The sequence below is a fragment of the Engraulis encrasicolus genome, chromosome 19 (assembly GCF_034702125.1).
Source record: "Engraulis encrasicolus isolate BLACKSEA-1 chromosome 19, IST_EnEncr_1.0, whole genome shotgun sequence".
Lineage (NCBI taxonomy): Eukaryota > Metazoa > Chordata > Actinopteri > Clupeiformes > Engraulidae > Engraulis > Engraulis encrasicolus.
The window spans coordinates 39078351-39093950 of NC_085875.1; positions in this window are offsets into that span (position 1 = coordinate 39078351).

Below are 15600 nucleotides of genomic sequence, written 5' to 3' on the forward strand. Positions count from 1 at the left end.
ATGTTCGACGCTATTGGTAATCAGATGTGACTGTATCTCTCCACACACATCCAACATATACCATTAAGAACATGAAGTAAATAACACATTGCACGTCAAAGCCACCATGACTGGCAAAGTCCCTCGTCAGCTGTGTACAGCAGCAGCAACAGCACCGATGTCCTCTCTGGTCCTTGCTGCTTATCCAGACACTGGGCCAAAGCCAACTGACTTTCATTTATATTTGCTTGACTGCTATTTCTTCCAGGAGCACTTAGTCAGCCCCCACCACCCCTATTCTCCTGCACCCCTGGCTTCACCCCTGTCCCACCACCTCCTCCTCTTTCATCTTGGCAGATATTCTTCCCTGGTGCATCATCAAGCCTCTCAGTGCAGCGTCCTCCTTCCTCCACTCTCCACATACACAACAGTAGCTTCCTGGAAAATGGTGGCCCAACTTGCCAACTTGTTTTTTCTAAACAAATAAATGGGTCCTGTGTATGACCATGAGTTTTGGTATGAGTGTGATAAATACAGATAGCAAGATTCCTCTTGTATTCTCTGGTCGTTCTAACCCTTTTGTATTAGGAAAATCTATTAATAAATGGTACAATAAATGAACGGTTGTTAATTCTTATTTTTGTGTGAATGCATGGGGAAAAAACAGCCATGGTAGTCTAAATCAGTGGTTCCCAACCTATGGGTCGGGACCCAACCTATGGGTCGCCAAAGATCCACGGGGGGTCGCGAAGCCCTCTTGAGTTTTAAGGGGTTTCATTTTAATACCATATGTAGCCCATGTTGAATAAATGAGAAATGCATAGAAGCAACAAAATTCAAGTGCTACATTAAACATTTATTCTGTTTTTGAACAAAGACGAATTGAGAATAAAATGATGACTAAAATGAGTTTTCGGAGGAGACAGAGCGTATCAAGTGACTTCCTCTCATGCGGGCGCTGGGTCACCAAAGCTTACAATAGTAAAAACATGGGTCCCTGAAGAAAAAGGTTGGGAACCACTGGTCTAAATCAATTGAGTACATATTGAGGATAAACATAGTTCCCACGAATCCCACCAGTCAACAGGGTACTATAACATCAAAGCTCAAAGAGAGTGTAGGCCTATATGAAACAAGCTCTCAACATAATTGGGGATTTTCCCTGAAGTGAAGATGCTGACTACTATTTATGTATGTCTGTTCGCCTTAGAGGTTAACTGCATTTCGCAGCCAAAAGGTTGTCTGACACTTACGACTGCTTTGATTTAAGCATGAAAGGCAACATTCATTTCCAACTATTTTCAGGAGGCAACGTAAAGACTCAGAGTGCTACAGACAAGGATTGTCTGACACAGCCCCTATCTCTATCTTTCAAGGTCAGTAATCGTGCACGTCCAGCAGGGAAGCTGACAGGGGGGGACAACAGGGTTAGCTGTCCAGGGCCCAAAATTGGTTTCTCATTACATAAATATTGGGCTGTAGTACTGGACTAAGAATTACCCTGGATCAAATCCGTTTTTCGATGGACTTTGACTTGACTTTGACTGGCCAGTAGTTGGACTCGGACTTGTCTTAGCCTGAATATCATCGACTTTAAAATCTCTCCGAGACAAGATGATGTATTGGTTGGATGTGACCTTTTATGTACCTGCTTATGGTGTGTGTGTGTGTGTGTGTGTGTTGTTTTTTGTTTTTGTTTTGCTCTGTAGTTTTGTTTCCTTTATTATTGTTATTATTGTGTTTTTGTTGTTAGTTTGTGTGTTGTGACTGTCATTTTTCATATGGGAATTTCACAATGTGGGTATGTGGCAATTTTTGTATGTTTAAAGATCTACAGGAGCACTCTTGTGAATGATAAGACAATTCTTTCAATAAAAATTAAAGTAGCAAAAAAAAAATCTCTCCGAGACTTGGTCTGACCTAGAGCATAACAATGAGCTTTTCCCAAACGGCATGGTTGTCCCACCTCCCTTGGTTTGCTCAAAGATTATTGGTTCCTGACAAAGTGGGTGGATTTCCCGTTTTTTACAGTGATCAGAAATGATATTTACATTGCTCTTGGCCTGACTAGAAGCAATGCCAAAGGTGTTGCGCGACTATAGGGTGTGGCCTGGCTAGACTTGTCTAGACTGGTCATACCAAATATTGTTTTTGGACTCGCCCGAGTCTGTCTTAATTTTATTTATGGCCATCATATATTAGTGGAGCTTTCATCCAATAACATAGCCTACTGGTTTGTCTTCGCATGCATGGCATTTAGTTTACCTTCAAACAGTCACATTATTTGTCATTCATCATGTTCATTGATTTGCACTGACCTACATGTGACTCAGACGTGGCATGGTCTCTCTCAAACTGCTTTGGACCCGGACTTCACTTGTCCTGGTCTTGGACTCTACAAAGGTGGACTTACTTACTACAGCCCTGAAATAAACCTTTGGCCATACCACACACTCTTCACACTCTGAGCCATGACAATAGAGAGAACATAATGCGGTTTGCATTTTCTCTCAGAACTCAGACAAGGTCAAATCCATGGTTGTAAAAGCTTGGCTAAAAGTCTGTGGGAAGGCATTATTAATTCATGGGTCTGGTTGCCAGAGGGGATGCGCCTGGTGCCATTTTAGCTCTTCAAACTGTATTGTACAAAGTGCTCTATAGGGCGCAACTTTGCTGTGTGTCCTCCTGGTACTCTGGCCGTGGCTACTTGTGAAATGTAAAATATTTCTTTTTTGAATTCACCAACAACAGTTTCATTCGTTCATTCATTCATAAAACATGGATGTTATTTTACAAGGTTGAGCTGTCATTTAACAGACACTTTCAGCCATGACACAGGTCACAAAATGTCATACTTCAGTTTGACTCAAAGCTTGTTTCTAGGCTAGGCCATCTTTCTCTACTTTTCTAAAAAATTAGCAGTGGACTATACGCAACCAGGTGGCTGTATATTGTGATATGGTGTATGGGCCTAGTATACTTTCTTTTGACTCCAACAGGTATGTATTTCACAGCTGTTCCACACACCTTGTCTAACACACGCAAGACATTTCATAAAGAAGATGCATATTTATATTCAGACACTCATTTAAGTGAAATCATTATCTGAATGTATTGTGCATTGACTGATGAGTCATTTACCGTTTTAACAGCTGAGCACAAAAAAATCCCTCTGATAAAATCAGTGATGGATAATAACCCTTATGTCAGAAAGTCCTTGATCATTATCATTTTACCATAGATGATAAAATAATTTCGCAATTACATTTATATATGAAGAGTTTAGATGCAAAGCCCCCTAACTCCATTTCTGAAGACCTGCACTTCTATATTTTTAGAGAACCCCGTTGTTGGTTTGGTTTACATTCATGTACTTGATAATACATATAAATAGTTAAATTACATAAATAAAATAAAAAAATGTGCAATTTTGATAGCTTTGTATTAAATGAAAATGAATTAAGATTATTTTCTGAAAAGGCACTTAGGGGGTTTTGCATCTGAACTCTTCACATACAGTATATATAGTGGCTGACAAGATGTGCTTATTAGAATCTGCAGGCTTATAGTTAGAGGTCTTGACCAAGGATGTGTAAAATGGTTCATTTCACACGACAGAAATCACATTACTCACCTCTTAAAGGGACAGTTTGGTCAATTTCAACATGCAGTTGTATTGCTCACGCTACCCTTGACTTGTCAGTACCTGGTGATGCCACATTTTTCGGCTCAGCCCTTTCCGAGATATGAGCAATTCTAATGGGGGCAGCGTTTGTTTACATATTTAAAAAATGAAACATAGGCCAACTCCAAATATTTTCCCAAAAGGTACTGCTGTTTGCTAGTTGTCTGCTGATGTTTTATAACCTTTTGGATGTTTTTGGGAATAAATAAAAATGTTTTTTTGAAATGTAAACAAAGAGCTGCCCCCATTACAATGACCAGGATCTCGGAAACGGCTGAAGAAGAAGAAAAAACAATCTCAGGCACTGACAAGTCCAGGGTAGTGTGAGCATTACAACTGCATGTTGAAATTGACCAAACTGTCCCTTTAAGAGAAAATAGATAATGGGTAGTGAAAAGACACACTATTTCCTGTAATGATGTCAAGGCTACCCAACACCTACAGTACAGCTCTTCCAGTATTTCCTGGAGGTGTCTGAGTGATGTGTGCTATTCTTAGCAGCCCAGGGGTGCATTTCTGGAAAGCGTAGTTGTTAGCAGTTAGCAACTTTGGTAGTTTGGTAGGGAAATTGCATTGTAACCAACCAAGTAGCTAACACAGTTAGCAACTACGCTTTCCAGAAATGCACTTCAGTGCATTTAGCCCCCAGCAGTTACAGCTATGGCCCTGTGCTGTCAGCGTTCTGGCCACTCTCCCCCCCAGTCCGCCCCCTCATATCCCCCTCTTCCACTGCCCCTCAGGACCAGTCTCTCAGCCATGACTCCTCCAAGCACGCAGGTTCAGGTTCAGGTTCAGGTTACTTTACTGGTGACCATACACACACGATACAATGCACAATACATAACACACAACACACACACACACACACACACACACACACACACACACACACACACACACACACACACACACACACACACACACAGCATATGAGAGATAGAGAGAGAGAGAGAGAGAGAGAGAGAGAGAGAGAGAGAGAGAGAGAGAGAGAGAGAGAGAGAGAATACTCAACGTGCTGTACCTATAGGTTAATTATTGATACAGGAAAAAAAATGCTTTCTTCAGACAGAGTTAGACATACAGGGGAAAAACATACAGAAATTGTGAGATATGTACTCTCCTGCCCAGCAGATTTGCATGGTATAGCCTACCGTTCTTAATGCTTTTTTGCACATTTTTGGCAAGAGATCAATGTTTAGAGTGAGAGTGACAGAGGAGGCTTATCGCTTCTGCCTTGACTGACCTGGGAGCTGATGCCCTCAATCTCCTCCAGCAGGAGAAAAAAAGAGGAAGAGTAACTTGATGAGGAAGAAAGATACCAACAATAGAGAAGGGTAAGAGGAAGATGTAGAATGAGAAGATGAAGGACACTTACAGAATAGTTAAAAATCTGTAATAATTAGGCTAGATCATTGTTGATAAATTAAAAAAAAACAGATAACATGTTTTGGCCTTTGTGGACTAAGGGAAGGAGAGCAATAACCTCAATCATTTTGTTGAAAGTCTTATATGATGCACGATTGTGCAACCCATCCAATCCTTGTTGCTGCATATTAGTCAACATGTATATGTTTTTTCCGTGACTGCATGTTCAAAAATGTGTTTATGCAAGTCCTTGCTACACCTATACTGAAGACCAGGAGAAGACAGACAGGAACATGTGACAGAGGATTGCCAGACTAATTGTGCATTTGTCACACTTGGATGTCTTCTGAGCCACACGCGGTGAGATAACTCCTCCACCGCAACCCAAACAGAATACAACAACATCACTTCTGTCCTGCGAAGGGTTTCCAAGGTTCTTAAGGAATGCCGGCATCAACTGGCGTAAATGTCAAGTTTATTTCTAAAGTAAATCTCAAAAATCACAACAGCTAACCAATGACGTGTACAATCAAAAGGGCAAAATCAACCGCAAGGGGAGGCAATGAAGAAAAGAGAAAAGGACAGAGGAGGCCCTGCTGTGGCCAACCGGTAGGGCACTCGCCTGCCATGTGGCTGACCTGGGTTCGATTCCCAGCCCAGGCCCTTTGCTGATCCCTCCCAGTCTCTCTCCCAGTTCGCTTCCTGTCCACCTCTCACAATGTCCTATCAAATAAAAAATCGAAAAAAAACATTTTTTTTCTCTGCATGTTATTATTCACGTGCAAGCAACTCTTTATATTAAAAGACATATGGTTGGTCTGTCGGTGGGTAACTGTTTTGCTTTGGGGTGTATTGCGTGCAACGTAGGTCTGATAGCCCTGTCCAGAGAGCACAGAGGCCTTGGCTGGCATGCCTGGAATAGCTGGTTTGTCTTGGGAATTACAGCAGAAAGGCTACTCTGTGGTGAGTGTAGACATTCAGAGTGTTGAAATTCCTCTGGCAAGGTTTTTTAAGGAAATAGTTATGGAAGTGGCAGATTTAGACTTCATCCTTTATCCTTTTTAAATCATATAACTTGATGTCCAAAAAGAAATGCATGCCCTTCACCCTGGATAAACCACACATGGCTTCGACACAAATTAAACACAACATTATTTACTGTGCTAGCTTTAAGTCTGATTGGCCCCAGCACTGCTAAACCTACATGCAGATGCCACACAGAAATACTCAGGCATCATAAAGGTCAGTCACACACTTACTCAGTCTTGAGTGAACCAGGCAAACTCAAGTTTCAGGACTTTTCATTCACATTTTTCATCTCACCAAACTCCACTCCATGTCTAAGCTTTTGCAATTAGGCTGCCAATTCAATGTTTCTTACTATAACATTCTCTCTGGAAATCCATCTGTGCACCACTGATCCATCAGTGGACTGATGATGGTCTGACTGTGACCGAAACATCTGCACTGCACTTGGGTAGCACTATTTTTGATTTTCCATAATGCAATAAAAGTTCACTATTGCATTCGGCATTAAGGTGTGTGAGTTCCCCTTGCTTGCTTCCATCTCATTCACAACCTTCACCTTCACAAGCACTGTCTCACACAGGTACTGTACAGCAGTGGTTCTTAACCTGGGGTGCGGGCACCCCCTGGGGGTGTGCCAGAGATTTTAGGGGGTGCACGAAATTTTGTTTGTGTTGAGGTTGTGACCAAAATTCTGCTTCCAAACATTATAATTAGGCCAAATCAAGACCAAATTAAAAAGTGTTTTGTTCCCCATATAAAGTCATTAAAGTATTGATTAATATCTAAAGCTAGAATTATTGTAATTAATCACTCAAATATTTTTTTAGCGGGTATACACGCGTATACGCTTAGGTTGGGGGTGCGCTGCTTGTCTTGGGCACAGGTTAGGGGGTGTTTCAAGAAAAAAAGGTTATGAACCACTGCTGTACAGTACACCTCCTCTCCCATCAGTGGTCAGTGCACGTGTAACAGATACTAGCAGAGTTCAGCAGAACATTAGTAAGCCTAATTTCCGAAGCCTCATACAGATGCAGTGCCGCTGATCTGTTGGCCTAGCCCTTTAGCTCAGTGGTTTTGCATCTTTATTCCCATGGCACAGGGTTGTTAGTAGGTCACAAGTTTGAGTCCTGGGTGGCAGACTGCAGAGGGAGGCCTTACACATGCACAAACTACAGTAACACCAAGCACTCTGAGACGACAGACATTGGGGAGTAATGTTAACGGAACTCCACCACTAGGAGTTTAACTTTTCTCTTGCTCTTCCAGATCTTCCCTGTGATATTGTCTTAGCATGTATCATTGACCTGAATGGCACCACAAACGGAATGCTACCAACTGGTCCCATTCGTTTCAATGACATATGCTAAGTAGAAAGCATCAAAAGGTTGGAAGAGCAGGGAAAAGGTAAAACTCAATTATTTAACTCAAGGGGAGGTGTGAAATGAGGACATTTTCAAAAATGGTGACTGCTGCTTTCATTCCCTGCCAGAAATGATCTTCAATAACACAGTCGAAATCCAACCAGCTGGATGGCACCTTGCAAGCCTGTAGTTTGTGTCCGAACGGGTCAGTGCATCACACCACACTGTAAAGTGCTTTGAACAGTGCTTTGAACAGAAAAGTGCTACATGAATGCCCCATTCTTCTACCGTGAAATAAAGTTCTCTGGGGCATGTTTTTTCCCCCTTCAGTTCTTGGTAATTTGTGATCTGCAGTTTAAGATATTTTCTTTTTTTAAATTCTGTACACCAACATTGTGTTTTTAACCTAATTGCTTCTCATCTCTGAAAATATGAACATAAAAAACAGAGGCATTCACTTGGAATGTCAGTATTCAAGACCAAGAGACAGAGACAGACAGAGACAGAAAACAGGGAAGAGAGAGAGAGAGAGAGAGAGAGAGAGAGAGAGAGAGAGAGAGAGAGAGAGAGAGAGAGAGAGAGAGAGCAAGAGTTTGAAAACGCGATCAGGAATGTAAAAAAGAGATAGTGGAGAGACAGACAGAGACAGAAAACAGGGAAGAGAGAGAGAGAGAGAGAGAGAGAGAGAGAGAGAGAGAGAGAGAGAGAGAGAGAGAGAGAGAGAGAGAGATCCATGCTATCCCGGGGGGGGGATCTACGTGAGAACAGTACCGCGGGGGACCTAATCACTCATACTACGCTCTTGATTAGCCCTGTTCATAATTCATTTTGGGAGAAAATTGAATTGAAGTGAGCAGGGATAACCCCCTTTGGCCTGCAAAGATAGTGTGGCTCTTGTTTCAAAGCGCGGCTTCCATGGATCCTATCTAACGACACAGCAACCTGGGAGCTATACATTCAGGTATAGGCCATACAGTCAGTATGTATTACAACAGAGTGGCCGTTTGACGGTTATACCTTTAAAGAGGGAAACGTCATAACGAAGATGCCTGTGCCGTTAGCTTGGAGCTGTGTTATTTGCACACGATAGATAGAACCACTGCCCCATGTCTGACTGATGTAATGGCAATAACATGCATCGGAAGCACACATGGTTGGCCCCACGTTAATTTGCAGGAATGTCCATCTTTTTTTTCTTCTCCGTCGTCCTCTTAAGTACACAGATTAGTTGTTTACTTTCAAATATATCTGCCAAGACTGCGTATGAGGGGCAGGAAATGACCCAATAATGGTAGGGAAGCTGACAGGGGTTAGTTGACCCAGGCCCAGGGAGAAAGGGAGTCCAAAACTGGGTCTGCATTACGCAGTATGTATTAGGCCTGGAGGCCTTTTAGATGACTTTGTCCCAGGCCCAGCCAAAGCTGTCATTGACACTGCTGGAGGCTAATATCGCTCAGCTGATTGGACGTCAAAAGGGACTTTTTTTGGCTTTGTTTGGAGGCCATATCCGCCTTTGCCCTTGAGATGCTCCGTGGTATGACTTTCTAACCCCTCTGGATTGAATATTATGTTGGAGAACAGTAGCTGGCATGACCGTCTCGTTCGTCTCCTCCAACTTCCAGTTAAGGGTTCACACAGACTGCTCAAAGGTTAAGACAGGCCAGTGGGCGCAGAAGACATAGGGCATATTCAAAAACATTGGGCAACTGTCCACACAAACAGGCGCACACTCATACACACTCATGCAGTCCCACACACACACACACACACACACACACACACACACACACACACACACACACACACACACACACACACACACACACACACACACACACACACACACACACACACACACACACACACACACACACACATCCAAATACTTGGTAAAACACAAAGCCAGAAGGGGGAGTTGTCCCAAATTAAATTTTCCATATTGAGACTGCTGAATTCTGTTATGCCAGCATTACACATTACATTACACTAGCCCTTACACAGCACCACAAACAATGTCATGAATTCATAGATGTGGCAAATAGCAATGCTGGGCAGTCCTCTTAACTGTCACAGTTTCAGTCTGTCACAGTGATGTGCATGTCTTCTCAATGATGTGAACATACAAGAGGCTAAATCCAACCCCATAACATGACATTACTACCTTCACTTAACCCATTGACGCCTAAGGCACCTGCGAGAAAGGGTGCTGAATGCCTGAGCCCATTTTAAGCAAAGCTGCCCTCAGCCTAGAAAACCCTAAATATCTTAGCCTCTGAAGCACATAAAAACATGCAATAAGTTGCATTTAAACGCCAAGACTCCCATCTGTCATTAGAATGTTCATTCATCTCAAACAAACAAATTTTTTTAATAAAGTTGTCTCAAATCTCATGAGCCTGAATGTTGCATAATGCAGCTCCAGGGGACAGGGCCAATGTTGCGCCCATGCAACATCCAGCATCAATGGGTTAAACTCCAAGTGTACAAAGTAAACGTAGGCCCCTATAAATAAATTCATGATGTATGTGCATATTACATAGTTTTTACACCAGTTACTCCTCTGTAAGTGTTGAGTACTTAATTTACTTAATACACATCTGACAATCTATTAATCTAATAAGCATGTGCTACTTATAAAAAAATGAAAGCATGAAGACATGAAAGAACTGTCTGATTCTAGGCCGAAATGATTTGAGAGTTCTCATTGCAGATGTGTTTGTATACACATTCACTTTTTGCCTTTTTGTCTGTAGTGCGGAGTAGTACTGAAGCCAAGCTTGTTTGTATGCCTTATGGTGGACATCATCTGAGCAAAACCCACACAGGGTCTAACACTGCTACTTACTGATGAACAATCAGTGAGAGCAAAAGTCCTCTGTAATATTTTCCCCAATCAATCTTCAGCGCTGTGCTCAGGGAAACAATGGAAGCAGGTGGTGAACGTTTCCCCTCGCACCGCCCAGGAAGTGTCCAGCGTCACCAAGGACTGGGATGTGTCTGTGTGTGTCTGTGTGTGTGTGTGTGTGTGTGTGTGTGTGTGTGTGTGTGTGTGTGTGTGTGTGTGTGTGTGTGTGTGTGTGTGTGTGTCTGTGTGTGTCTGTGTGTTTTCTCATTTGTGCATGTATGTGTGTGTGTGTGTGTCTATGCATGTGCCTGTTTTATGTGTGTGAATGTGAATGTGTGTGTATGTGCGTACAGTGTGAATCGAGGGAGGGTACTTTCATGTGAATGTGTGAATTCTTACACGGTTACATCACTGAGTGAAGGCCCTGCTACAACAATAACCTGAGAAAAATGGTGCTTGTGGTGACTGATTCTCTCTCACAACAAGGATGTGGGTGCTACCAAGACAACTTGAAGGCCTGCTCGTGCTGCTCTGGCCCACCTGACCTTTATCAACTTTGGGGTGCATTTCTCGAAACCATAGTTGCTAACTATGTTAGCTACTTTATTTTTTGCCATGCAATTTCCCATTGGCAACTACCCAAGTTGCTAACCGGCTAGCAACTACAGTTTTGAGAAATGCAGCCCTTGTCAGTGAGTGGTGCAGCTCTGGTGGCAATGTAAACAAATAGAAAAACTTGTGCCCAAAATGGTCCAAACTTGGTCTGGGGACAAAGTGACAAATGGCCTCAATTTTGTCCTTCTGTATCCTAATCAAACCAATGAGGCCAAGGAAAGAGCTCCTCGTGTTCCATTCACAGGGGTGTGCGTGGATTTGTCCGAATTCATCAAGGTTCTGTCCCAGATAGTTAGCACATGAAAACACATTGGGCGAATCCTTCCTTGCACACCAAGAGAGCAGAAGAACTCGAGTCTATTTTTCTATGTAGTGTCAGGTGGGTGCTATGTGACTTACCTTATGTGCAAAACCATGTGTGAACGAGTGCACATACTTGCCGAAGAACAATTGGAGCACTATGCACAATACTGGAGGTATAATCTAGGGGGCAGCTAGCCAACGAGGCTTTCATTAATATTTTCCTTCATTGTTTGACTCTTCCGTGACCTCATGGACTCAGAGGATTGCATCCACACATCTGGGTACCTTGTGTTCAGGAGTGCTACAGTGTGCAAAATTGACATAAAATACGCATCGAGACGCATTCCTATAGGACAGGGATGTCAAACGCAGGCCCGGGGGCCAAAATCTGGCCTGCAAGATCATTTTATTTGGCGCCGTGAGATCATATCAAATGTGAATTACAGTTGGCCCACATACACCCTTAATATATAGAAATATGACTTGAAGATGAAATTTGGTGTCATAGGAATATGAGGAGTATGGGCCCTGGTCCATGATGTGAATGTGTTTGTGAAATTTAAATATCAGTATTATGTGTGTGTTTGCACAATTTTGTCCATTTTTTTACATAAATATTGAGTTTGGCCCACAGCTTCATTCCAGATTTTTGTTTTGGCCCTAGGTCTATTTGAGTTTGACATAGGAGATGGGCACCTACACCCTTATCCTGCAGCAAGCATGTCCCAGGCCTTAACTATATCTTCAGGTTATAGGTCATCCACATGCTCATGCTTGTCCCCGTTAACACAGACTATAATTGGATGTCTACTGTACCATTGTCAATGTGTCTCTCTGATCTATAAGGTGGGACGTACAAGAGCCTGGGTGCCGTCAGTGTCTAGAAGAGCCCTTGCTGGCTTTTCATTAAACGTCACATCAACAGCGATGGGCAACCTGGATTCATAAGTTACAATCCAGTATATTCCGAATGACCTGGTTTTACCTGTGCAGTTCAACCAGCCGATCATTCAATCAGGCAATCACCTGGTTGCCCATCACTGCACGTCAATAATCTGCAAACCTGGGAGCACATTGCATGTAGTAGCCTACTTAGATGTCACTACATGCAAGGGACCAGAGGAGAGCAGTTATTAGTATGGTTAAATTTAATAAACAAAAACGTTAGTATGGTTAAATAAATAAAAACAAACACCACAGACAATGTTTGTGCTTGAATGCCAGCTTTTATATAGAAACCACAAAGAACAGTTAGAAGTAATTAGACTTTTATTAGATTTCATTAGATTTGACAATCAAAAGATATTTTAACATTTCATTGACATGACACACACATAACCTTTGGATGCAGTACATGAGCATAATGTTCATAATATTCTTGTAGAACAAAAAAAGAAAAAAGAAACGTAACTCTTGGGCTCAGTGAACTCCGTATAGCCTATTTAACAGTCATCTGTTGATTTTTTATTCAATTCCTTAGGCCTATAGCCTAAATGTAATTCTTCTAAATCTAGTCAAATTCTTGCTTCACCTGATTCGTATTATTTATATCATTTAGTCCATTAAAAGACTAGTCAAAATTTTGCACTTGTATCCAAACCTTAGACTAAAGGATCCTCTTCATGCCAACAAAGTCAAAGTCTCTCAACAGTCAAGGTCGATATCATGGCTAGCTCTCTATCCATAGCCGTATCCTTAGTCCCGATAGTTTAGTGAACCATCATTAAAGTCAAATAAAGCATGCTGCCACAAAAGCCAAAGATTAGGCCAAACTAAAATGTTAACTTTTTTAAATCACTGTAGCTGACAACTTTATCCAAAGTGACTTACAGTTACATATTCACAGGGTATTGGTTACCGTCCCAAGAGCATTGTGGGGTTAGGTGCCTTGTCCAAGTGCACTTCAGCCATGGATTTAGATGTGGGGAGAGGTAAGGGTGGAATTCGAACCTGCAACCCTCTGATCTAAAGACCACTTCCCTTACCGTTAGGCCACAGCTAACAAACTAACAAACTAACTTAACAGTGCACTTAACTTAACAAACTAAGTTGGACAAAATGCAATGCATGAACATTTAAATCTATTACCAATACTGTATATAGTATATGTCCTATTTGCTATTGTATCAGCTTGCTATCGTATCGTATCACTTTCATCGTCCCTCTAACTCTTTGCTATTTTGCCTCTGTTCAAGTAAAAGATAGCCATACTGTAGCTATTCCAATTGAGTAATGCAACCAGCTTTAAATCATATTCAACACTGCTTTATGACTAATGTTTGAATGGGATTGATTCAGTTTTGGCTCAATCTTCATTAAAATATTTATTAATTCTTTTGATCTTTTCACATGTGTCACATGAACAATTAAATATCTCAGCACTCATGCGATGACTTGTGACTCTTTTGCTTGGGATTCCTGTGATGAAGCGGCCTGGCATACCCCAGTAGTGCCGCACCATGCTATAATTGCTTGATGGGGATGTGGGGTGCATGGCTGCAGCTAGTGTACGTGGTGTTGCACTCTGTGATGGAGGACATGTTCTGAGACTTGAACCCCTGCTTTTTTCATAAACCATATGACCCACTCCACCGCAATAGCCCACAGACTTACCCCTGTCCATATGTCGGCTGCAGCCCTGGTAGGGGCGGTCTGCAGATTTACGACGAGCACCAAGGAAGGACTCCACCAGTTCTGCGGCTCGCCGTCCCGTGCGTGGGTTGTGCTTCTTTACCCATGCTTGCACATCAGGAGACAAAGAGCGCAGATACTGTTCCAAAATAAGAGTCTCCCCAATCTCCTCCACAGTCTTTTCGGATGGCTGCATCCACTTCTGATAGAAGTATTTGAGGCGATTGTACGCTCTCCTTGGGGATTCTCCAGACGTGACGCGGGGGTCTCGGAATCTTTGGTGAAACACCTCGGGGTTGAATCCATATTTCGCCAAGATGGTGTCCTTAACTTTAATATAATCCCCGGCATCATATGGGTCCATCGCCACATACGCAGCCCGTGCTCTGCCCGACAGGTGGGGCACCAGAAAGATAGGCCAGTAAGCACGGGGCCACCTGTAGGCTGTAGCGAGCTTCTCAAACATGGACAGATACTGCTCTACATCATCTCCTTCCTTCATCCTTGGCACGGCTGCTCTGGTCCAGGCGGTTGGAGACAATGGCTTTGGACTTGGTGGTGGGTGCTGGGGAGATTCAGGTGTCCGTGCAGCTACTGGCGACAGGGTTGGCCTCCACGATGCAGCAGGTAGTGACATGGGAATAGCCCCAGGAATAGGAATGGGAGCTGTGGCAGCAGGCACCATACAAGGTGCAATAGGAAGAGGAGCAGGGACAACAGAGGGAACAGCCGCAGGTGATAGCGGTCGAGCAGCGGGCACAGGGAGTGGCCGAGGTCCACGAGCGTTTGCTCTTGCCCTTATCAGCTCCAGCTCCCCAGGAAAACGGTTCAACTGCACTTGAACACTTTGCCATCTCCTCATCTGCCTGTGTGATTCCAGCTCCTGGGTCTGCAGAGACCTCAGGATCAGCTCATAGCGAGGCTTCAGCCTTTCATTGACGGTCACGTCAATAATCTGCACTCTTCTCGGTTGCACATGTGAGCCATTGTACAACTGAACACTCATCCGACGACTTGTAGCTCTTTGGCTTTGGCTTGGGCTTGGGTTTTGTCTGACAAAGTGACCAGGTTTACAGTAGTATTGACGCGTCATACTAGCTCTGCGTATTGGGTATCTGGAGTACATGGCTGTAGCTAGTGTTTGTGGTGTTGCACTCTGTGCTGTAGGATGTGTCCTGCGGCTTGGACCCCAATTTTGGTCATAGCGTCTTGGACCAACTCCACCACCATAGTCCTCAGACTTACGTCTGTCCACGTGTCGGCTTGAGTCCTGATACCGGAAGTTTCCAGATCTACAGTGAGCCGCCAGGAAGGAGTCTACCAGCTCAGCAGCTTGGTGTCCTGTGTCTGGGTTGTGTTTCTTTACCCAATCTCGCACATCAGGAGACAAGGAGCGCATATATTGTTCCAAAATAAGTATCTCCCCAATCTCCTCCACAGTCTTTTCAGATGGTTTCATCCATTTTTGATATAACTCTTTGAGGAATTTGTAAAAGTCCCTTGGGGTCTCCTCTGCTATGATACGGGGGTCTCTGAATCGTTGGCGAAACACTTCGGCACCGATGCCATATTTCTCCAAGATGGTGTCCTTCACCTTAAAATAATCCCCGGCATCAAAGGGATCCATCGCCACGTACGCAGCCCGTGCTGTGCCCGCTAGATAAGGCACCAGGAAAATAGGCCAAAAAGCAGGAGGCCATCTGTATGCAGTAGCGAGCTTCTCAAACATGGTCAGATACTGCTCTACGTCATCTCTTTCCTCCATCTTTGGCACATTTGCTCTGGTC